The 26,273-nt window shown below is 39.2% G+C and overlaps 1 pseudogene; it reads right to left on the minus strand.

Moving 5' to 3' along the window:
- Positions 1–2,116: 2,116 nt before the first annotated feature.
- Positions 2,117–21,709, minus strand: LOC101623820 (annotated as a pseudogene).
- Positions 21,710–26,273: the final 4,564 nt, after the last annotated feature.

Consider the following 26,273-nt stretch of genomic DNA (forward strand, 5'->3'; position numbering starts at 1 on the left):
TGTTAACGTTCCCACGGGTCCCACCCACGTTTGTTTCAAGTGTCTCCTTCCATGTCCATGAAATCCCTGGTACAAGTCCAAAGTCGAGAAGCAAGTGTAGCTTCTTCACATGTCTCTCTGCTCCATATGCCTCCTCCGAGTCCTCTTGCTCTCCAGCCCTTTTCCCAGCATTCCCACCGGCTTCTTCCCGCTCAGCTCCACCCTACCTTGGATGGGACAGGGAATCTGGTACCTTCCCTTTTCCTGAGGCTCCTCCTATTACATGTTCTTCCCACTACCTGGAATAGGCCTTCAGATTTCAACTCAATGATTGCTCTTACAGAGGCCTGTTTCCTGACGCCCAGCATAGGCCTTCCACGTTGCCATGGCCTCTTACTCATCTTGGCAGTATATTGCGCTGTTTTGATTTTATTATCTGTGAACACCAGACTGTAAGAGATAAAGGAAGGTATCTGTTTTGTTCACTGTTACCTCCAACTTTGTATCTTCACAGCATTATCTTGTTCCTGGCATATGGTAGGTATCACAGAAATATTTATTTACTGAGTTATAAATGATTGGTAATAAGGAATCGGAAGGATGACATGTGTGAGTGGAGAAAAGGGGCGCTCCAGGACTTTTGCAGTCAGTTATAATTTGTCCAATCAGTCATGTGGGAAAACACCCCATATGTAGAATTTGGGGACTGTTAAGGAGTAAATATGGAACGTTTTTTGTCCTTCACAGGCCTCATCTATCACAGCCAGTGACATTCTTCTACAAAACAAAAAGGAAATTAAGATCCAGTTTCACATTTTCCCCTCCAGGTAGCATTCATAAGATTTTTTTCCTTCTGATAACATTTTGCTTCCTCTCCTCTCCCTCAAGGTCTTTCTGCATTTTAGAACACAAAAGCAAAAGCATGAAAGAACCATAAAACTTTTACAAGGGTCTTAAGTACCCTAAGTTCAACTTGTCCTTTATTCTCCAAAGTCCTACTAACTTCAGGAACTCTGCAATCACTTTAAAACTGTGTTATTTATCTCAGAGAAGAATTTCCTGATACTGTACTCTTTGGGAAAAAAGCTGTATTGTGTGCTGAGGGCTTTCAGGGACTCAAAAGCTGATATTCAAGGCTATAGGAAAACCTTCCAGTATGTACAGGGAAATAAAAAGTCTTCATTATGCAGAAATACTCCAGGCTACCCTTTTTAAAAGCCGAACTGAAAAGCGTCACAGAGCAGCACAAATGCCATCTGCCCTCCTGGTTCATAGACACAGTGGGCCTGTGCATGTTTAGCTGTAAACAGGATGTCGAGAGACTCTGATTTCAATGCATTAGGGTATTGCCTTTATGTATACACAGCAGCCACCCCCACATGCCGTGATCAGAATATACAAGCTGTTCAATGTATATTGAGTCAGTGATTCAGGAGTGCTTGTGTTTTCTGAAACTCATCATTAAGGAGCCCACTGGGCCATTCAGGATGGGCCAGGGGCACAATGATTGTCACCTATTTCATGGGCCACAAACAAAATCATGCAAGGTATGAAATCAGCAGACATTTCAGATTTCAGTTGTACATTATTTAAAAGCAATCCTTGCGCTCATCTACCATTCGCTAATTTTCTGCTAAATGAAAACCCATATTTGAGTCCTAGAGTCAAAGTCTCAATCCTAGTCAACACTACTACAAGTCTGCAAGTTAAAAAAGATCAGCAGTCTTTCCAACATTCTGGTTTATATTTTATTTTTTAAAGATTTATTTATGCATACAGGATTCGGCTTATGTGGTCACTTGTTACTGCCCTAGGACAAGGGCTGAAGAGATGTGTCTGAAATTCAATCACACACATACACACGGACCAGGACTCACTTAAACTTCCCAGTAAATGGCACATTATATGATATATGAAATTTAGATAAGGTCTAGAGACTCATTTCAACACCCACTTAGTCTCCATTCACTATATCTCTAGTACCAGAACCTTGATTTTCAGTGCACAAGTCAGGTTGTGCTTTACTGGTCTTCAATGGGTTCATGTGGTAAGTACACCTAAATATGTTTATTTATCATTATAGTTAAAAAATGAAGACACCACACACATACATCGTTTTCAAATTGCCAATGGCACTTTATTTTTTCTTTTCAACATTCTGCCCCACAGCTTCCATGACCCTTTTAGCCCAGATGTCGAAGAGCTGGGAGTTGGTGCGGGGCAGAGGAAGACCCTTAAAGGCCAGGTAGGTCTCTTCCTCCTGAGTGTCGACCTTGGCGTTGTCCTTGCTGTCTTTCTCAATGGGCTTGTCTGGCCCTGGAATCTTCCCGTCCATCTTCAGTTCTTCCACAAAACTGTCTCCCTTCTTGAAGGCCAAGGACTTCTTGGGGAAGAGGATGAGCTTGGAACGGTACTCCTTCAGCCGCTACACGTTGGTCTGGAGGAAATCCTCGGTCGTGTTCTGCCTTCTGGGGTTCACAAAGATCCCGATGTTGCGGGCGACCTTCTTGTGGATGCCAGCCACTAGAGACTCTTGCAGTCTGAAGCTCCTGCTGGTGTGCACCCCATTATCGTACCTCACCATGGGGTACCGCACAATGGGTAGGGTGGGGCCTGACGCAGTGTGGGGTGGGGCGCTAGGCTGAGAGGCGCGTCATAGCTCACGAGACCTTGCATCTGCTGCTCTTACGTAGGCTTCTGGTCACCAAATCATGGGGCTGTTTGAGTCACGTGGCTACGCGCTGCTGCCAGTCCTTGTCCTTATGGAAGAGGGGTTTTGGCATTAAGCCGTCTGGCTGGTTGCCATGGCTGCAGCCCAAGGACCTCCTTGGAGGGAGAAAGGCCAAACTATCGATATTTAAAATGTCATTTGAACCTTAGCTATTTACACAGCACTGGAGTTTCTGTAGAGCACAACTTGTTCATTGAGGCAGTAGATCACAAGCCAGCTTAGCCCCTTCCCTTGGCAGTCACCTCCTTTTTCTATGGAGACAGTCTCCACATCCTGAGATAGAGGACTTGGTTCAGGAAAAGAAATAAGCAAATTCCCAATCAAAAGAAGGAATCATCTAGGAAAACAGGGTTACCAAAAACAAAGGAGGTGCTGTTCCCCCTGGGTGCTATTACGAGAATAAGCAGAACAATAGGAAAGCAAGTGGGCTATTTCAGTACCATTGCACTTCCAGATGTGGGGATCGACACTCGCTCAGTTATTGGTGTCTGAAGTCATGCATCGATCCATCCCAAAATTGTCCAGTGTGGTTGGAGAATTGTGTTAGTTATTGTGTGGCATAAAAAGTAAAATTGCTCTAAAAGACCAGGGGGGGAAATAATAATGAACAACTATATACCAGCAACATTTTATGGGCGTGGTGTGGAGAATGGGATCAATGATGGGGTGGAGGGGAAGTGCACTGGACTATGGTGATGGCACAGGGGTGATTTGGTGATGAGAAGCCCACAGGGATCACAACTGAGATGGAAAAGCACAAAATGATGCAAAAATAAACTATTCTATTAACTAACTAACTAAATAAATAAAATTGCTCTTTGGTTTTGCATCTGCTTCCTGATATCTATCTCTGACTCGCTCCCTCCTTCTCTCCCACTCATACTGCAAAGCCAAATTTGTAATATTCTACTAAATATCTCAGTCATAGACTGACTGACTTTAGAAGTCCACCCTAAAACAGGCGTTTAAGTGGAAGTAGTCTTCATGGGAGGAGACTTGCAGATGACGCTGGTGAGAGTGGGCACTGAGACAGGAAAGGGCAAGAGGCAAAGGGCACATTGTCAGGATTAAGCAGCTAAAGCTTAATCCTGCTGGAAAAATCTAGGAGTCAGGCTGCAAGGGTCAACTCTTTTACCCAGCTCCACCCCGAGGGTAAAGGAGCTAGTGTAAATTTATACATCAATTGCCAGTGTCTTACTTTAGCTCTGCTGGGAGTGGGGAGGCCTTCAATTCCCGAGCACTCTGTGGCCCTGTGGGGATATCTGGCGTAGATGGCCAGCTTGTTCGTGGGTCCTCAAGTGGGCTGCCTCCTCCCCTGCTTCACAAACCCTCTCCCACTGTCCTGCTCCCTGAGATCTCTTTTCTCCAACTCTGCTTTTTTGTAAGGTTTATTTTTATTTATTTATGCAGAAAAGAACTGAGTTGTAGGCCAGAGGTGTGGGGGGCAGTGAAATGATTCCCCAGAGGTAGAGAGGGGAGTAGAATAGACAGATCTACTGAAATACACTGCTGAGGGAAGCAGTGGGTGAGACAGGAGAGGTCTGCTGCGCCATGTGGGTCACCTCCCTGGCTAGGGATCAAACTTGAGCCATAGTGGCTGGTGATAGCTTGATGGTGTGGAGACTTGAGTCCTTGTGCCACTATGGAGGCCCTCCGATTCTGCTTTGCAGGCAGAATCCAGATTACAAAACGGATCATGTTTTTTTAATCTTTAATTTCCCAACACCTAGTACAGTAATTGGCACATGTCTGTATTTCTGTAATTTGGGTGGATAAACTGACAAAAGTGAACAAAAGTCTTATGAATTGAAGAGTCTGACAACATGGGCAGATGTAGAGAGATGTAGAGTGGCAATGGTTTTCTATTTCATTACAATTTATAAAGCAATAAAACTTTCTTTTCCCCACAGGGATTACAACTGAGATGAAAAAATACACAAAATGAAGAATTATGTAAAAAAATAAATAATAGAAAATTAAAAAACAAACAAAACACTTTCTTTTCAAAATGAAACATGCATGGCACTCCAGATTATAAAGTTGACAAACTTTAAAGACGGAAACAATGAAGTTGGTCAGCTGGAGTGAAAGTGGGGACCTCAAATTCCTCACTGTTCGGCATCGTAGAGGTGACTGCAAGAGCGACAACGCATGGAGAGGGAAGTCAGTTTGAAAACCAAACCAAACAGACAGGCTGCCTAACTCAGGAGTGTTTGATCATCCTGAGTGTCAATTTTTTAAGTGCTCACATATTTTGCGAATGGGGTTGAGGAGATTTGCCACCATAGCGATTCAGACATATGCACTCCAGATTATAAAGTTGACAAACTTTAAAGATGGAGACAATGAAGTTGGTCAGCTGGAGTGAAAGTGGGGACCCCAAATTCAAATGACAAAGAGACAAGACATCAGTGATAATGTCTGATGTTACCTTCTTCCCTCTACCCCCACCCTAAGGGAATAAACTCATTTTGGAATGTCAAATGAAGAAAACTGTCATCCATGGGAATGTCTGCCAGGACACTTTCCTGTTGGCTACATGTCTGCAGCAAATAATGTCCAAGACATAAGAAAACCAGCCTTGCAGGGACCGGCTGATGAATTTGTAGTAGAGATACGTTCTTTCTGCTTCCCAAGGTGCACTGAGGTATGTCCAGGTTTGGAAAATCAAAGGATGTTCATCCTCTTCCTTTTGATGCTGCTTGGTCAGGGAAGGAGCTATTGGCAGAATAAAGCATGTTCTTTTCCACCATTTTATTCATAAACATTAAAATGATTTCAGAAAGCAATAGTTTGGCCTTGATGGAAATTCTAGAAATCATGTCACACAAGCCTCCCATTGCCTCATTGAGAAAACTGAAGATCAGGGATATTTTGTGTGACATTTACTCGGGGTCCATGTGTGGTCAGTGTACAAACTGCACTAACATTCCAAGACTTCTTGGACCTCCATGACAGGACACTTTCCTGTTGGCTACATACCCAAGACATGGTGGGAGATGGGGGTCCTGGCAAGCATCTCATATTCAAAACAGATATCTATCTCTACATGTTTAGATAAAATCTCTTCTCTCTACCCTTTGCCCTGCATATTGCCCAGTAGGAGTGGCATCTTAAAAGAAAAAAAAAAAAGAAACAGCAAAACCACCATTTTCCAGAAGGATTAATAAGCTGAACCTCATCTCTTCTGAATGGCATATTAAAATCTCAGGTGCTGGTTCAGCTTGAGGCACAAGTGGAAAAGTTTTTTAGGCAAGGAATCAATAAGCCAGCTGACCAAGTTTTCTAGTTCTAGATGAGCCATAGTCAAATTAGAAAAGCAATAATGTGATCCAGGGCAGCAAAATTCAATTTTGCCAACAACACTGAGATTCCTTGAGGCAGCCCTTTAAAGATGACATTATAGACAGGATTATTTCCCATGTGTACAAATATGGCTGGGGAGAAAAACACACATACAGAGATATAACTCGATGTGTGATCCATTCCATTCTGGAAACAAATTTTCTTGTTATTATATATCTATATATTTTAGAAAGAGCATTATAAAAACAGCAAGAGAGTGTAATATAAAAAGAAATGAAATGCTGCAAGTCTTTTTTTATGATGTTTCATACACAAAAGGAAAAATAACTCACAGAATCGTCAGATTTCTTCGAAGACGCAGTAAATATGTTGTTAGCATCCCCATGACTCACTAACAAGATGTTGTCTGCAGGGAGGTGGAGCAAGCAAGCTGTCACCGAATTCCAGTCAATGATTTATAGTATTTGTGACTACCACATGCAAAGAATGTCAGCTGGCAATTTATTCTGGCTGATGTAACCACACAGCGTCTTCTTCCTTTCTGACAACAATTTCAGTAAGTAAGGTTAACACATTTCAGTTCTAATAAACAGAAGTGAACCTAGTCGTCGAGTGTGGTTCTTAGCCTGCCTCTGTGTTGGCTGTGTTTAAACAGAGCCAGCAAAACTGTCCATGGCAGCCACTCAGACACTGCGATGGGAGGAAAAGCGCATTTGTGTGACTGCCATGTGCACCAGAAGCCCCTGGAGGGCTTGTTCACAGACCAGGGGGCCTCAAGCCCAGAGCTCTGATTCTGCAGGGCTATGGGTGGGGTCTGAAAATTTTCATTTCTAGCAAGTTCCCCAATTGCTGATGGTGCTGGTCCAAGAGCCATATCAAAAACCTGCCTCATCTGGAAGGTGACTCAGACAAATCCAGCTCGACAGCTGGAGATAATACTCTTTATACCCTAGAATACTAAGAAAGCTCGGGAAAATAGGGGAAGGAATTTATTCTGCCAGAAGGGGACCGCTGGCCTTGTATAGGATGTCACTTATGAACCGAGGTGGAGTAGGGTGGCAGAGGATGGTGAAGGTGGCCTGTGGAGAACCAGCACAGAAGATCTTTGGGTTTGATCTGGAATGTGCTGTAGCAGTAGAATGGTTAATCCCATTATGAATATATACAAGCAGAGGCCCATTGATCCCTGCTTAATCAGATATTCACATTGACTTTGTAAGGCTTTTGCATATATAGAAAGAAAAGTAGAAGAAGGGATTAGCAGGATGGCTTTCCTTCCCACTAATTCTCCACAGTTGTTTGTACTTTCTCAGTGTTAAACAGAGTCACATAAATATATATTCTTCAAAAGCAGAGTACATTTTTCTTGCCTGATGGTTCTCCGCAGGGAATTGTCACAGTAACAGGCCTCACAGACCTATGGGTATTTAACAGCATATATTTCCAGCACCTGATAGTTGTAGGCTATACACTATGGGAAGCATAGTGGGTGTCCCTGATGTCTCATCTTGCAGATGGTCCCTGCAGGTAAGGCTGGCTGTTTTTCTACCGACATATATACTCTCTCCAAACAGCCAGTCTCAATGGCTCTCAAGCCCAGTTTTCACAAGGACTTCAATTAGGGTTAGATGGAGAGTTTCTCACATGTGGTGATCAAGTTTCTGGCATCCTAGGAATCCCCTGAGGCTCCTAATGTACACAACAGGGGCTTCATAAACGCTCTCATTAATAAATAGCAAGGAACAATGCAGCCACATCTATCAGACAGTCATTGTTTGGGGCTGTTCCAGACATTGGCTGCCTTAACTCTCATAGAAAATCCTCCCTTGGACACAATTCTTCAAAGAGATTAACCCCATCCCAGTGTAAAAGAGTCACTTTAGAAAATTTTGCTTAAAATTATAGGCTTTATCATTAGGGATTTTGAGAAATATGCACTTTAAAAAAGGATAAAGAAGATTGCTTCATGATTCAGGCAATACATCTCTGTCTCTATTGTTTGTTTAAGTCTTACTAGGGCCAGGTGTACCTTGAATTCTTCCATTTCCTGTCTCTCTCTGCCATTATACTTCCAAATAGTTCAAACATGGTGATCCTGTTTTTTCATTTTAGTTTTTTTATGGGAAACTACTGAGTATGACAGAGACTGTCATCACCTAACAAGAAATGACTCATGGCCACTTACAACTGTTATTAAGATGAAGTTTGATTTCTCCACTGAGTATCAACAAGAAACTGACATGCATGGAGTCTTAAAAAAAAAAAGCCACACAATGAAAGGCCAAAGAGAAGACAACAGCCAAAGAAAAATAGAAGAGCTAGGTTTACAGATTTAGGCTTGAATGGTAACATTGTCAGAGACATCTTTGGTAATTTTCCTTAAAAAAAAAAAAGTGACATTAAGGAAGTGAGATTTAGTCTATCATGAGGTTCATTAATTTTACTTTTTAAAAGATTTTATTTATTTATGAATACAGAACTGGGGTACAGGGCAGAGTTGCAGGGGCGGTGAGAGAATTCACTAGGGACAGAGTGGGGAGCAGAACAGACAAACTGAGGAAGTACACTGCTGAGGGGAGCAGCGGGTGAGACCGAAGAGGTCTGCTGCACCATGTGTGTCACCTCCGGGGCTAGGGATTGAACTCACACCGAAGCCACTACAGCTGGTTTGCTTGCTTGCGCTAACCTGCTGCGCCACCAGGGAGGGCCCAAGCTTATTAATTTTCAATAGGCAAATTTATTAATTTTCAATAGACTCTTTTTTTAGTGACCCAATCTTCTCACAAAGAAAAAAGTCTCTCCCATTCTCTGCTCATCAAGAAACCTGGAGAAGTCATCTCCAGATTGATTCTGAAAGACAAGATGAAAATCATTAGTATGATTTTGTATGTAGACATAACGCATTGCTATCAAATTGATACTGGTTATCAATACTGCAGACATGAAGCAATATATTAGAAAACCACCACAAACTATCAAAGACTTACAAGTACCATTTTTCTTTTTTGACAGCATAATGAAAAGTTTCAAAGCACTCTCGTCTTTCAAATTGTAGTACCATTTTATTTCATGATTTCATTTCCCAGTCAATCTTTAGATATGTGCCAAGAGCCATGGGGATGAGAATGGGTATGAAAGTGAAAACACAGACTCAAAACTGTCATAACTAAAGCTTGGAATCTTGAAAGTTAGAGCAACTACCTGAGTTATGAATTGCAGTTTTGTGTGGAAACAAACTTAATGTTGAGTAACAACTTTTCTCCAGAAAATAGCTTGGCTCCTTGGCTAGCACAGATATACTTGGAGGGTGAAAGGTCATCCAAAATTGTGGAGGCATGGAAACAGTGGTGTTGGGTAAATTTCATTGAAAATGTCGCGTCATATCTAGTTCTGTCATTTTTAGCCAGATATTACAGATCTCTGAGTTGTCATGGGTTCAATATTTATCTAGGCCAGTGTTCTCAAACTTTAATGTGCTTGTGTGTCATCTGGTGATCTTGTTATAATGTGGCTTCTCTTTCAACAGGTCTGAACGAGGGGCATACTCTTTTGCAGGTCTAGCAATTTCCCAGGTAAGACTAATGTGGCTGATTTGTAAACATATTGTCAGCTGTGTTCTTGGACAAGATTTTTTTTTTTTAACTTTCAGTTTTCAAACACCCCAGGGTCATCTAACTACATTACGGGCAATTTGTTTCCAATACGAATCAAATCACCAAGGTTTCTTTCCACTGTAGCTCAATAGGGTCTATGTTTACTGCATATTTCCATCCCTGTTTCTGTCAGTGTCTCTGTTTATATTTATGAATGAAAGTAATTTAAGATTCCACAATATAGCATCTAGCTTCTGACATAGTATCCTTAATACACAATAAAAATGATTGATTCCCTCCTGGGAATTACCACAGTTTTAGATACACCTTTGGGGAATGTGTTACACATGTGAATGTCATTGACCATTAGTAGAAAAGAAGATTGAAGATTGCTAATCTAATACAAATGCTCAAAAGTTGACCTGCCAGCAGTTGACATTAAACCTTAAATACATCTGTATTGGATTGTTTTTTAATTTGCAAAAATAATGTATGTCCATTCAACTCTCCATTAATTGTTTACTCTGTGTATTTCATGGTAGAGGTTTTTATGCTTATGTAAATATATATAAATCGATATAAACACAGAAATATACACATATACATATATAAACAGCTGTGATCAACTATTTCAGGCCCACTGGAAAAATACAACCATAATTTTCTTATTTAACATTTTAATCAGCTTAAAAATAACTTTATTGTGCTTTAATTCCACTTTTGTGATCCATAGATACTTTTTCTTAAAGATTTATTTATTTATGCATACAGAACTGGGGTATAGGCCAGAGGTATGGGGGTGTGTGTGAGAGGATTCACCAGAGACAAAGAGGGGAGCAGAACAGGCAGATATACTTAAACACTGCTGAGGGCGGATCAGGAGAGGTCTGCTGTGCCATGTGGGTCAGCTCCGGAGCTGGGGATCAAATTCCTGCTGCAGTGGCTGTGATAGCTTCACAGTACTGTGCTTTAACCCACTGTGCCATGCGAGAGGGCTCTGATTTATAAATAAATACTTTTATTAAAAATAAGAGGAATACTAACCAAAGTGTTTTATTAGGATATTAGAATATAAATTTCAGGAATGACAAGATTTTTATCTCTCTGGATCAGATGTATCTTAAGATCCTACAATGGAGACCAATACATAGCAAGTGCCTGATAAATACATATTTAACAAATCAACATCAGTCAGTCAGTATCAGGATAATGGAGGGGTCAGTGGGGCCATAGGATAGGCTGCCAAGGAAAGGGGCATGCCATATATTGTTAAATGTTTGCTATTGACATCATTCAGAATTAATCAAAATATTAGTTGGATAAATTGGGCCTGTTTATAAATGTTGTTCAATAACTGGTCACAGTGTAAAATGTTTCTTCTTGATCTTAGCAATGTGATAAAGTGAATAAATATTTTGTTTGTTTTTCTAAGGGACTAACATTACTCAAAGGAGATTAATTGATGTAAAATAAACTGTAAAGCACTACATAATTGACTAATTAAATTCTATTATTTTATTTACTGATATTCTCTTCCTGAAAGCCATGATATATACATATATATATATATATATATATATATATATATAAACACCTCTCTCTTCTCTCGCTCTCTCTCTCTATATACACACACACACGTGTGTGTGTGTGTACATAAGCTCTTGCCTGCAATTTCTTTCAATCTTCAGATAACATTCATTCATGAATTAAGAAAATTGTAAATATTTCAAACCTTAGCACCAAAGCCTAGTGAGCATATAGCTAGATCTTAGCAGAAGAATTAGGATGTAAGGGCAGGATGGATGAACTACCAAAATAATGGGGATGTTCATATTTAGTATTATTCCTTAGACTGCTTGAAACTTTCAATAAGTTACTATCATCTTCAAGTTTCAAGTAAGAGAATTATTGTCAATGAAGAATAAAAAAGGCGTGGCCATATTTTGTACAGTGCTGATAACCCTCCCTTGCATTCTTCCACGGCCTTTGGCTCCATCTGGGGACCAAAATCATCGGGCCATTGGTTTAAAGATGATCTAGGACATCTAGAATTTTGAAGTTGTTATGCAAAGGAGAACAAAGGCTTCTTTGCTTCAAGAGAATTAGTTATAAAGATGCACTCAAGCTGTGAACTTGTTTGTATGCAATTCTACACCTTTTAAGATTCAAATCGTTTGTCTGATAAAACAGAGAACTATTGAAAAAAATACCATGGACTTTGGCAGTTCAATAAAAGGCCCATTTTCAAAACATTGCCTTGCATAGTGTGGGTCATGTGAGGCAATTTCACTTTGATGGTACTTGGAGTTAGGGAAAGAGCAATAACCTCTAACAAATGGTGTTGCCATGAAATAAAGAGAACACAGGAATGATGGCAGGTGCCAGTTACTATCCTCATTTCTATAGCTGAGAATTTTTGTGAACCCAAATTGCTTAACCATTTGGAGACTTGGTTTCCCCATGTACAAAACAGTATAAAGGCTAATATCTTCTTATTAGGGTTGTAGAAACTGTCAGGGAAGATAGTGTTTGAAGCATTAGTTCAGTTCTGAGTATGCAATAAGCAGTCAATGAGATCAAATCATATAATCACTGTGCAGAACAAAACATATATTCGAAGCTTAAAGTATTTGCATCAGTTTGTGTTATGTAAATTCCTTGTACTTCTCTACTGAAGCAAGGTCCAGCCAAGTAGTGGCCTCAGCTTTCTGCCTTCATTTGGTCAGCATTACAGTTGGCTTTGACACTTTGGCTTGACCATTGCAGCAGACCTCTCCTGTCTTGTCTCCTGCTCCCCTCAGCAGTGTATTTCAGTCAATCCACCTGTTCTGTTTCCTACTCTGTCTCTGGTGAATCCTCTCACCCACACCTTTGGCTTACACACCAGTTATTAGGTGCATAAATAAATAAATCTTTAAAAGAAATAAGCTTTTGCTTGACTGGAATTTGAGTGCCAAAAAATGTGAAGGCAAAGAACAGAAGAGAATATTAGTTTACAATTGCACTGACAATCTAATCTTGAGTTTATTTGGTCAAATCAGTCTGGAATGATGCTAAAGACATCTTTGGCCCTGTCCTTGGCCAGAGAAGAGCTATCAGGAATTGATTTCCCCATTCCATTTAAAAAAAAAACCATTCCAACTCATTATAGTTTCTTGGTTAAGTGCTCTGCAACACATATTCTTTAATTAACAGATGATTACAGCTCCTTTAAAGCCATTGCCATTGATTATACTGTGTAATCTTAGTATGCAACTCTCATTCAATTAATATATATATATATATATATTCAGTAGAAACTGATAGAAGTAAAGTTTTTGATAGGCAAATATTTCAAATATGTCATAGTATGTGTGGTTATAAGTTATATCATTTTTGATATATAATTTATTAGTCTTAATCTTGCATCTCCCTGAGATAACATGAATTGTTAATATCGGTGTTGTCTCCCATTAACTCATGACAATAGGTATTGCAGGAAATAAATAAACTTGTCCTTTCACTAATTCTCATTATTCCCATTAAGTTTATACACTCACTTAAAATAAAGAAACAAACAAATGTAACTAGATACAATAGAAATCAGATCAATTCTGTCCCTCTAACACCCACCCCCTGAGTGGGAGCCAGGGTGATACTCTGAAAAAGTAAATCAGATCAAGTCATTCTTTTGTTCAAAAGGCTTTATGTCTTTCCATTGACTCTAGAAAAAGAATCCAAATTCCTTCCCCAACTAGGTATTGTATTATTGGATCCTGCCTCCTCCCTTTCTGTCTTGTTTTCCTGTCTCTCCTCCATAGGTCACCTTCCTATTCCTCTAATTGCAGAGCTGGCTTCAGCAATCTGGGGCCCCCTTGCTCTCTGTTTTGAGCTTCTGTCCCGATCTTTGGCACTGCAAAGTTTGCAGATCTCAGTCTAAAAGTCACTTTCTTTTGTGAGCCCTTCCCTGACCACCCACACTAAATTAGCACCCTCAACCTCCTCCAAACACAATCAACTATCCTGTTTTTCAGCAGCATCGTTATTTTTTAGTTCACCTTTTATATCCAAGCAAAGTTATCTTCACCTAGTTTTTTTATATTCTGTCTTTTCCCACTGGCAAGAAAACAGGATTTAGGCATCTTATTCATTGGTGTAACCTCCAGTGCGAAGTACTGAGTAGACACTCAATAAATATTTGGACAAATCATGTAGTGATGGCTCAGAGAGGTAGCATGTCTCTTTTAGATACCAGAGAAAGTGTGTTCTTGCATAAAAGCAGATTCTCATTCAATCTCTGTATATATGTCATTTATGCTGACCTGTACTTGATTTATCACTAAGATGAGGAAAAAGTTATAGGAACATCTTCCAAGTTAAAACCAAAATAGGGCCCTCCCTGGTGGTGCAGCGAGTTAAAGCACAGCACTAAGAAGCTAAAGCCACTTCAGCATGAGTTCGATTCCCACCTGCTCCGGAGGTGACCCATATGGCATGGCAGACCTCTCCCATCCGGTCTGCTGCTCCCCTCAGCAGTGTACCTCGTCAATCTGCCTATTCTGCTCCCCACTCTGTCTTAGGTGAATCCTCTCACCGTCCCTGTACCTCTGGCCTGTACCCCAGTTCTGTATGAATAAATAAACCTTTAAAAATTTATAATGAATAGTTTTTATTTTTAATATTTCAAAAATGATGATGAAACTCTGACCTTTTATCACTGTTATTTTTGTAGCGATCAAATACAATGTCGTTGGTTTTTCTTTGTTTACAATTTTATCATCTCAGAATAATTAGCAGCATTATGTCTTTTATTTATAAGGATGAACAAATCAAGGATAAGTTAGCTTTCTAGTAAAAAATGCAAATGGAAAAATAAAAGAATGGGTTATTGGGGCTGAAAGACACAGAGGAAAGAGCAGCGGAAGAAATGTGTCTTCTCAGTTTCCAAATTCTATGATTCATAATGCATATTTCAAAATTCCTAGTTATAAACAAGAGTCCATTCTATTGAGCTACCAGAGAAGGGGATTTAAGAATGACAGGCATCTCACAGAATCTCCAAGGCAGAAAACAGCAATGACTAAACAAATGTTGGAACTGCAAAATAGAGAACTCTAACTCTATTATTATCAGAATGAATTTTTATATAGAATTTCTTGGTTAAAGTGTATATATTATTTATGTTGATAGGCAATAATTTTCACCCATAAGTCTTATGATCAAATTTGAATGGGAGAGGATGCTGTTTCCCTCACATTTTTACAGGACCCCAAAGCATTAAGAGTTACTGACCATCATATATTCAAGTCTATGGTAAGACACAGTATTCCTCCTTGCAAGGTCCCTCACATCTGTTGCTCTCCTAGAGGTTGTTACCATTCTGGGAATAGTAACATTCAGGTTATGAACCCCTTTGCACTTTGGTTTTTCCAGCTTCCCATGTGGTCTTTCCAACACCCCCAGGCCAGACACTAATCCAAAAACATGGCACCGGAGTTTGCCTGTCTCTGGGAATCACAGATCTGGGTTCTTGGCTCACTTTCTGTCTCTCCTCCTTCCTCTCATTCCAGTAAATGTTCTTTTAATTTGTGTGATGCTCTATTGTCATGTGAACAATGTTTATGTTCTGGGTTTACTCTGATTTCACCACAATATGGTGGTAAAGAGGCCACATTTAACCACAAATTAGGTTTGCTTGCTTTGGGGTAACATTTTTAAAAGAAATCAAATTTTAAATCTTTTAGGTTGGACAAATAGCTTTTTAACCAGAAAACATTTATCTGGAAACAGATATCCTTACAAATGTTTAGAATTTTATTTCTATCTCACTGTACATTATCTTTGACCAATTAACAATTATCAGAAACACATTCAAATCTCAACAGAAAGGAGTTTCTGTTCTTCTTTACCTGTCCCTCAGCCATCACATCCATGCTAAATCTTTTAATTATATATGCAGTTATTCTCAAATTCCTTTTTCTAACCCAGATCTTAGATTGCTACCCTCTTATTTGACATATCTCTACTTCTATGCCTTAACTATTTTCTGGTTCAACAATTTCCAAGTCAAATTCCTGATCACTCTTCCGTCATGCCCTATCTCAGTGAGTGGTACCATGTCTTCTTGACAATGAAATTCAAGCAAAAGGAAACAAATAAATGACAAAGGCTGTAGTCACTCTTGGTATCTTTTTCATTTTCTGTATCATATCAGTCTTAACAATTGACAATTCTTTTTTTTAAAGATTTATTTATTTATTCATATAGAACTGGGGTACAGGCCGGAGATGCGGAGGGTGAGAGGATTCACCAGAGACAGAGTGGGGAGCAGAACAGGCAGATAGACGAAGTACACTGCTGAGGGGAGCAGTGGGCGGGCCAGGAGAGGTCTGCCTCGCCATGTGGTCACCTCCGGGGCAGGCGGGGATCGAACTCATGCGGAAGTGGCTCTAGATTCTCAGTGCTGTGCTTTAACCCGCTGTGCCACCAGGGAGGGCCGACAATTCTTTTATATTGTTACCTTCAAAACATATGAGTCTGTCCACTAATCTCCATTTCAATCTAGTTCAAGCTATCATCATTTCTTTCCTGAACAACCTCTGAAGTGATCTCCTTGTATCCATTTATTTCTCTCTAATTAGTTTTCCACAAAGTATTCTTTTCAAAATGCAAATGTGATCAAGTTAGTGAAGACTCTTCTTCTTCAACTACTTCAAGCAGTAGAAAAATCTATGATTTTTAAGATGAAGATCTTCTTCTCAGACTTTACACAGTCTTTTATGACCCAGCCCCTGACTTTCCTGTTTCATCTTGTGCCACACCGCTCCCAGATTTTCCAGATTTTCTTATCACACCTGCTTTCTTTCTGGTCCCTCCACTAGCCATATTCTCTTCTGTTTTAAGACCTTGACAATCCTACTCATCCCATAATCAGATTCTCTGTGTAGCTATTTCTCCTTTAGTTCTTTAATTTAGTATCTATCACTCCTCAAGGCAAACTTCTCCAACTCCTCAACTGTTCCTCAATTCTTCCTGCTGCAATTGCCACATTCTTCCTGCTGCAATTGCCACAAACTTCCTTTCAAATCTGGATGGATACTTTTTTTCTTTCCACTAATCATCCTTAGTTAGGAAAATTATCTATTGTGGATTTGTAGTCAACATATTCAGGAACAATGCAACTGACTCTTGGTAACCATACAATTCAATTGCTATACAGAGAGCGAGCATGGGAAATCAAAAGTTAGGTTCTAACTCTCAGGTCCACTGTATGCTGAGGGCACCTGTGGAAATGGAGAACTCTCCCAGACCTCTATTGTTTGTATAGTTATCTTTGTAATGTCTCTATTTTAGTGTCCAACGGCTACTGCAATAAATGACAATAACTTGGTGACTGAAAAGAACACACCATATTATCTCACAGTTCTAGAGGTCAGAAGTCTGAAAACTATCACTGAGCTGAAATCAGGTTGCTCTCCCTACTCTCCATAATCTCTAGGGGTATATCTGTTCCCACTGCCTTTTCCTCTTGAAGAGTCTTCCTTATTTATTATTTTGATTCAGGCCCATTCCTCCATCTTCAAAACTATTAGTGTAGAATATTACTTCAGTCTTCACATTTGTTTTCTGCTGTAGGACTCAATCCACTTTTTTAATTCAAAATCTTCCAGACTTATTTTTAACACATTTTTTTTATTGGACTGGCATTATTTTGCTTCCTGAGTCATTTTTGTTCACAATAAAAAATTTTCTCCTCAAGTGTGGTCACCACATTTCTACCACCACCAAAATACCCACAATCCTTCCTTTTACAGGATATCTGATATCATGGGGTTCTCAGGATAATCCAAGATAATCTCTCCATTTCAAGATCCTTAACCTAATCACATCTTCAAAAACCCTTTTAATAAAAATGGAAATTCCATATGATGCAGTAAATGCCACTCTAAGGCATTTACCTAAATAATATGAAAGCACTATTAAGAGAAGACCTCTGCTCACAGCAGCATTATTCACAATAATCAAGTCATGGAGTCAACCTAAACACTTCACAACAGATAACTGGATAAAGAAATCATAGAATATATATTCAACAGACTACTGCTCAGCTATTATAAGTGTGAAATTAACCTACTGGGAGAAAATGGATAGATCTTGAGGTAATTATTCAGGTGAAATAAGTCAGAACGCAAAAGACAATTACCAGATATTGTCACTCATTTCTGGAATATAAATAACCAAAGAAAACAAACTAACAAAACCTAAGAAAAATACCTGAAATATAAATATGCTGACTCTGAAAATGTTTACCAGTGGGTAGAGGTGAGGAAGGAGGAGAGGATGAGAGGGAGAAGGTGATTGGGTATTGGTACTGGGGACACTGGAGTAAGGTGAGTGAAGCACGTACATACACGAATGTATGAAGTTGTAAACCCAAATCATAGTTGTATAAAAGACTGGCAAACTGATAGAGTTAGAAACACAAAAAGCAACACCCTTTTGTCTTGTAAGATCACATATTCATAGATTCTAGGGATTAGGACATGGGCATTTGGGGGATTAATATTTAGCCTAACATAGCTTCTCTCCTGTATTCAATTTTCAACTCCAAGAAGCAAGGTTGGTATCTATTTTTATTCACTCATGTCCTTAGAATTCTCTCTGGCCTACATTGGGAAATATATTCTAATGAGTGAATATGATTCAGCATCTTTTTGAAAAATTATTAATCTTATGGCTCACTTTTAAAAATTTATATTGAGTTAACATTAGTTTATGTTGCTGTATTTTCAAAGCATACCCCCCCCATGCTACTACAATAGTGTTCCCATTGCCAAAATACTCACAATCCACTACCACAGTCTGTTATGTTCCCTCTCCTGCTCTCCTCTCAGTGCTCACCCTCTCTAGGTGTCAGGCCTATAGTCCGCATTCAAGGGTTTGTTATTTTGGTTTGGCTATTTATGACCCTTTTGAAAATTTTATTTCATAGTTTTGCACCAAAGTGAGGCTAGAACACGCTAAATTTTCATTTATTAATTCTTCACAGGAAAAGTACATAAACACTAACATTAATTAGTAACAACACTAATATTATTTACCAGGCATTCAGTAAATGATTTATATAAGAGTAGGGTGGTAAGATAATTTGTTTTAATGTTTATTTCACAGAAAGGGGGATGGAGTTCTGGGGAAAAGAAAATTATTTACTTGGCCCTCCCTGGTGGCACAGCAGGTTAAAGCACAGCACCATGAAGTTATCCACAGCCACTATAGCATGAGTTTGATCCTTGGCAAAGGAGGTGATCACCATGGCATGGCAGATTCTCCTGCCCTGCCTGATGTTCCTTTCAGCAGTGTATGTCAATCAATCTGCCTGTTCTGCTCCCTACTCTGTCTCTGGTGAATCCTCACCCCCTGCACCTCTGGCCTGTACCCCAATTTTTATATGCATAAATAAATAAATCTGTAAAGAAAAAAATTTACTTAATAGTAAATTTTGAAAGACAAGTCCAGAATTATGTTCATTGTTCCAAGTAAGATCATGTGATATGTTGAGTTCCTTCATATCACTTACAAGTTGTGAGTCTAGGAGAAAGTTGATTTTCTTTTCCATGCTTTAGTTACAAATTTCATGAAGTAAAAGCAATATTTGCCTTTAATATTTGTGGTAAGGCATAAGTTACACAATGCATATGAATGCATTTAAGTTACTAATACATCACTGACTCTTGCTCTTTTCTTAAGTAGTTGAAGGCATATCTAGGGTCCTGAATACATTCTTTTCAAGGTATAAACAGAGTTTGTTTCACATTAATACATATTTTTCTTGTTAATATTGTAATAGATGCTTATTCTTATTGAGTAAATAGGTAAGTCCTGGCAAATAACCATCTCTGGCAAATAACCATCTCTTTACTTCATGGCCATTGCAAGAGTAAATAAGAACAAATTGATCTACATCTAGGGTGAATATACAGCAATCAGGCACAAATCTTGAAGGAAGGAGGGCAGACTGAGGGCTGGTGAGAAGTCAGGGTCAGTACATGTGTCCAGGTCACCAGGTCCCAGGAGTCTTGGGCTGGTTCCCAGGCTATGCAGCAGCCTTTTATGGCACGATATTCTCTTATCATGTAGTCTCCAATTCTAGTATAAGAAGGCCTTTCTAGGGGGCAGAAAATCAGAAAAGGTCAAGGGGAACAAATTCCAGAAACACAAGCAAGGAAGCAGAAGGGCTCCCTCACCACAGTAGTCAGCCTCTGATGCCATCACATTCCTAGCAGTTGGAGCTAAAGTAGAATAGTGGTATCTCATTGTGGGTTTTGATTTGCATTTCCCTGATTGCAGACCATGTTGAACATTTTTTCATGTACCTGTTGGCCATTTGCATTTCTTCTTTGGGGAAGTGTCTTCAGCTCCTCTGCCCATTTTTTTTTTTTACCTGGGTTGTTTGTTTTTGCTGCATCATGTGAGCTCTTTGCAGATGTTTGTGATCAGTCCCTTATCAGTTGTATTGTGTGCAAAAATTTTCTCCAAATCAGTAGGGTGTTTCTTTGTTTTGGTTAATGTCTCTTTTGCAGGATAGAAGCTTCTGAGTTTAATGTATTCCCAGCTGTTTATCTTTTCCTTCACTTTCTTTGCTTCTGGGAATGTGTCTTTAAAGATGTTTCATAAATGTTTGTCATGTAATGTTTTGCCTATATTTTCTACTCTTTTTTTTCTGGTTTCAGGTCTTATGTCTAGTTCTTTGATCCATTTTGAGTTGTTTTTTGGGTATGGTGTGAGGTTATAGTCTAGCTTTGCTCTTTTGCATGTAGTAGGCAAAAGAAAAATATCAGATCGTTTCACTTATAGGAAGAATATAGGGGAACCAAATAAGGGATCAGGGAAAAAATAACAATAATAATAAATTTAAAAATTAGCAGGAAATTATAAATCAGAGACATTCTGCACAGGAGAGTGATGTAGAGGAATCAAAACAGGGGAATGAAGAGCACAAGAGAGTATGGTGATCTTTCACAGGTGAATTGGTGGTGGGAATTGTATGGGGAATGATACCTAAAAGGAGAAAGCACACAAGCCTCATTGTACAAAAATGAACAATGAAGTTTTATACACACACACACACACATACACATATATGTACACATATGTATAAAATAATTATAAATACAAAAAAGTTGAATAGTGGTGTAACAAAATGAACAGCAACAGGACATGAAAGGCAAATGTGACCAGGATCAAAACATAGGCTGACAATCCAGCAGACAGATGGTCTTCCCCAGGGGGGCAGAGAACAGAGTGCAGAGAATGTGAGTTAGGGAGAAAGAAGAGATAATGGGGGTGAGGTTGAATATAAAGTGTTTACCAAAATAAAGGAGCTGAATTGCAGCAGAAGAGGTGACCATAGTGGACACTACTAGAATAAAACAGGAATGAGACACCCTGAGTTCTTGAGCAGCAACCTGGATATGATAAGGGGCATGAAACTGACCAGAACCTGGACTCTGAGCTAGTGTAGAAAGTCGTGGGGTGCACCACTAGTCCAGGGGCTTCCCCCTCCCCTCTATACTTGTTTATGTGTTTTATCATAATACATGAAGAAAGATAAAGCCCCTCCATCATAGCTAATGCCAGACTCAACCCCAAATGCAGGGGAAAGAAAGGGTGATGAGATACGGGGAGAGGAGCATGAGAGGTCTGCCAGGTCTCCTCACGCCATAGTGGGCGAGTTATTAGGAAAGTGATGGAGCCTGGTTCTTGGGCATGTAGATGCTGGATTGCCTCAGTTGTAATAGGCATGGAGAGCTGCTTCTGTGACCTTGGCTTGGCTTGCAGGCATGGAGAGGACTTGAGGTCTGCTGACTGGGGGGTCTGTGATCCTAGGGTAGGGTGGTGGCAAGGGCTGAACATGTCCCATTCAGCATCCTGTATAGAACTCACATGAGGGGGGCTGGTAGGGTAAGCCAGAAGAGGTGCATTCCATTGGCAACTCTTTCAGGGGAAGACATAGGCTCCACCGGGCAGCTACATGCTGAGTACTCATGGGGTTCACTTGAGGCATCACCTGAAGAAGTTCGGGAGGCCTTTTGTAGTACCCTATGTCCAAACATGACGGCATCCCTGCTATAAATGTCAATGTAAAGTCTTCCCAGTCACTTCCTGCCTATGGCCCTCACCAATCCTTTGATGCAGTTTGCACCAACACAGACTGCTTGATCTCACAGTCTTTCATCAGATAAAAGGCTCTTGTGAAGAAAAGCACAACAGTCTTCCTCTTGGACAGAAGGATGACCCTGTAAGGGATCAGGTAGATGGTGCATTTGGGTTTCCTTTGAAAGTCTCTGGTATGTTCTTCAAGGCATTGAATATAAATTCCACATGGTCACAGGAAATTAACATGCCTCACTGTTATTGACAATCATTCTGCTGTCCACTGAGTGATTCCTGTTGTATGTCACAGTTTCAGAAAGACCCAAATGCATTTTGGACTGTGATTTTCTTGCAAGGTCAATCATTAAACACATAAAATTTTTTCTATAGAAGGAGACTTCAGTGTGGGGAGGATAAGCAAAGAGGCGAGAAGACTCAAAGGACTATGGTGGATTATGGGTGCTTTGATGGTAGGTGTGATGTGATAACATACATGTGAAGATTCATGACCCTGTACTGTCTTATACAGTGTTGTAAATCAAAGTTGCCTCAGTAAAAATTGCTAAGTTAAAAAAGAGACTTCCTGGGAAAGAAGAGATACAAGTAGGATATGAATATTTCAGAATACTTAAAATAGATTTTTCAAATCAAAATTGTTGACTAATTCTTAATTATTGTAGCTGGGACAGCTAACTTACCCTGAGAGCCCAAGCTGATGAATAACTCTAGGTTTACAGACACAACAGGTAAAGATTTCTGTTTGCTGAGGGAATTTATCCTATCTTGAGATAGAAAATCATAATTCCATAATGCTTACTAAATGCCTTAATGCAGAAATGAATCATGAACTTGTTAAAAGATCTCCATCAGAAGAGCCCTTCAACTTATACACCAAAACAAAGAAGGAAAGATCATGAACTCTGAGTGGCATAACAAAACTTGTCACGCTCCACAGAAAGCTAAAGTAAGGAAACAAGAAGGCCTTAACATTCACCACGGGCAGGATCAAGCAAGAATAGAGAACATAGCATTTTGGCAGATAAGTAAGGCTTCAGGCATTATATGGCTTATATGAGAATGTTCACTATAGCAGTGCTTATAAATGAGAAAATCTGGGAAGAGTCTAACTGTTAACTCATAGATAGTGGAGAAGGTGTAGCACATTATACTATGGACTGTGACACAGCAGTGAAAATAATGATGCAGATGCCTACATACATACAAATAAAGAACAAAGATATGTTCTTGAAAAGCCTATTTATATTTGAAACAAGACAAAAAAGGCCCTCCCTCGGGGCGCAATGGGTCAGGATGTAGCACTGCAAGCTAGCTGCAGCCTTGTCAGTGTGAGTTCAATCCCTACCCCGGAGCTGACCCACATGGAGCAGCAGACCTCGCCTGTCTCACCCACTTCTCCCCTCAGCAGTGTACTTCATTGATCTGCCTGTTCTGCCCCCACTGTCTCTGGGGAATCCTTTCATAGCCTCTGCACCTCTGGCCTGTACCCCAGTTCTGTATGCATAAATAAATATTGAAAAGAAAACCAGACAAAACAAAGAACTATTTCTCCTTTATTTATATCTAAAAACATACACCAGAAAGTCAGAAATGATTGATTTTATGTCCTTTTTGTTTTTGAGGGAGGCAGTTCTGTGATTGAATGCAGTAGACCATAAAGGTTTTGGTTTTACCCACATGATGGGTTTTTTAAAAACTATAAAACATGTTTTATTAATTATTATATTGTGACAATCAGAAGTAATAGAATTCTAGTTAAAAATCATCACTTAGTGGTACCTTGAAAAGATCAGTGTGTGCTCTTTTGACATTTGATGCGGATTATGTTAAATGTAAGGTAATTCTTACGCCTATGGAAATGACCTATTTTTATCTTTCAACGGGATTTTAGATTTTTTTCTTTGTTTTCAGCATATTCAAATCTTACAGTGTTTTTAAATTTCACAAGGCAGAACTTTTGACTTTCTAGTTAACAAATCGCCTTTCTTTTCAGGTTTTGGAATTTTCTTATTTATTCACTCATTTATCTCCACTATACTTTTTCTGTTATGTATTTCTGAAAATTATAGGTTGATTTTCTATATCTCTAATTTTCTCATAGTGTTATTTGCTTTACTTTTGGGGGTCAACAAATCTGGGATAAATTTTGAACTTCACCTGTAAAGACTTTATTGTACTTACTATTCCAAATATGAAAGCTTTAATTCTAAAGATAACTTTATTGACCTTGGATCATTGTTGTATCAGCACATCCTCTTCTTGTTTTATATAGGCCTTAATGCCATGAATCTCTTTTGAACTCTACTTTTTTTTTTTTAAAGATTTATTTATTTGTGCATACAGAACTGGGGTACAGGCCAGAGACTCAGGGGTGGTGAGAGACTTCACCAGAGACAGAGTGGGGAGCAGAACAGGCAGATCAACAAAGTACACTGCTGAGGGGAGGAGCGGGCGGGTCAAGAGAGGTCTGCCACGCCATGTGGTCACCTCCGGGGCAGGCGGGAATCGAACTCATGCGGAAGTGGTTTCAGCTTCTTAGTGCTATGCTTTAATCTGCTGTGCCACCAGGGAGGGGCTGAACTCTACTTTTAAGTTTTCATCTGCTTCTAAAATTATCTCTTCCTCTACAAAGTTAGTCTTCATTTTTTTTTCACTCATGTATAAGTTTCCTCTAAATGTCAAAAGATTCATGGCCTTTATGCAAATACAAAAATTGGTATTTACAAGAAGATACACTTTATGTAGCAACATGACTAGGTCATTAGGAGCCCAGATATTTGGTCAACCATTATTCTGGGTTTGTGTTTGAGGATGTTTTTAGATGAGATTGATCTTTGAATTCATAGACTGAAAGCATATTTTTATCTTGAATGTGGGTGGATCTTATCCATTTAATTGAAGCTCTAAATAGAATAAAAAGGCTGAGTAAGAGGGAATTCTTTCTTCCTAATTGTTTGAGTTGGGACTTTGTTGTTTTTTTTTTTTTCCAACCTTCAAACTCAGACTGAACCTGCTGGCTTTTTTGCTGGTAATTAAAACCACTGACTTTCCTGGTTCTCAAGGCTTTAGACTGATTGGAACTCCCCTGGGTTTCCAGCTTGCTCAGTGAAAATCTTAGGACTTTTCTCAGATTCTGTAATATCTCTCTATATATCTTCCTATCTATGTTATTACTAAACAGTCAGTCAATATATACTATATATAATAATATGTATATAACACAATAGGATACATCAGTATTTTTATTTCTAGTCTCTTTCCTTTGGTTCTGTTTCCATGACTAATAAATTGACCAGAAACTTTGTGCAAATGGCTGGAGTTTATCAACTGTGGTCTTTACATTAAACTGGTAGGGTGCAATCAGGGAGGTTTCTATCATGCTGGGATTTTCCAAATTCCAGACTGGGGAGACATTTTCCTAGGTTACAAATCTAACAAACATACTGATTTACCTCAAAATATTATTTACTTGTATTAGTTGGATAGCCCTTTTCCTTTATATGTTGATAGATATGGAATGCACAATAATATATTATTTGCTATTTGGTGAGCATGTACTGGAGAGAGACCTGAGGAAGCTACAATTACATGTGTAAGTGCTGTGTTGATCACCACTTCTTACCCCTCCTGTATCTGTCATGCTTGACAACTTCCATGTTGAATTTCCTTTAGGAATCTTCCAAATCAACCATTCCTTCTCCCTTCCCCACTCAAACCATACTTGCGTATACAGTTCAGACTTTGATATTGTCTTCTTTGCTTCAAGCAGTATTATTTTTCTGTTTTCTATGTTCTATTAAGTTGATATTCCCTATATGCTAGTGAATTGCATTTCTATTTTTCACTTTTAATGGGTTTATCATTTTCTAAAATAATTTGCTACTATTTGAATAAGGTTTCCTGAGGGAGAACAGAAAAGATGACCATTTTCTGTTCTTAGTTAAAGAAGGACTTTGGGGTTGAATTTGAAAGGAGTAATTAATTTTGACAATTTTTGTTCCATAGATGCCTTTTTTGAGGATCAAAACTAAAATTTTCCCTTTATGACTTTTAATATTCTCTTAGCAAGTTAAAACTAAGCCTATTTATACCATGTATAGGCATGTGTGTATCTATGAATATGTGACTGTTACTTTGTGTAGCATTGGAGGATCATCAAGAACCATAATTCCTACAAATAGAGGATTAGTTTGTAGGCAAAAGCTCTAAAAAGATAAATGATGGATGGATGGATGGATGGATGGATGGATGGATGGATGGATGGATGGATGGATGGATGGAAAGTAGGTAGGTAGGTAGACAGACAGACAGACAAAACTTTGATTTGAATATGATCTCTGAGTTTGGAACTTTAGTTAGTTTAAAGCAACATGGAAAGCAATGGTCTTGATTATATAGCAACTATGTTATCCTGACCTTAGGTTATAGGTACCACAAGACTACAACAGGCCAAATACAAATGTCTATTTTACAATGTTGCCTAAGAGGCATGGGGGTAGATGGGTGGACATTTG

Source organism: Condylura cristata, unplaced genomic scaffold (assembly GCF_000260355.1).
Source record: "Condylura cristata isolate star-nosed mole 26May11 unplaced genomic scaffold, ConCri1.0 scaffold00027, whole genome shotgun sequence".
In the NCBI taxonomy this organism is placed as follows: domain Eukaryota; kingdom Metazoa; phylum Chordata; class Mammalia; order Eulipotyphla; family Talpidae; genus Condylura; species Condylura cristata.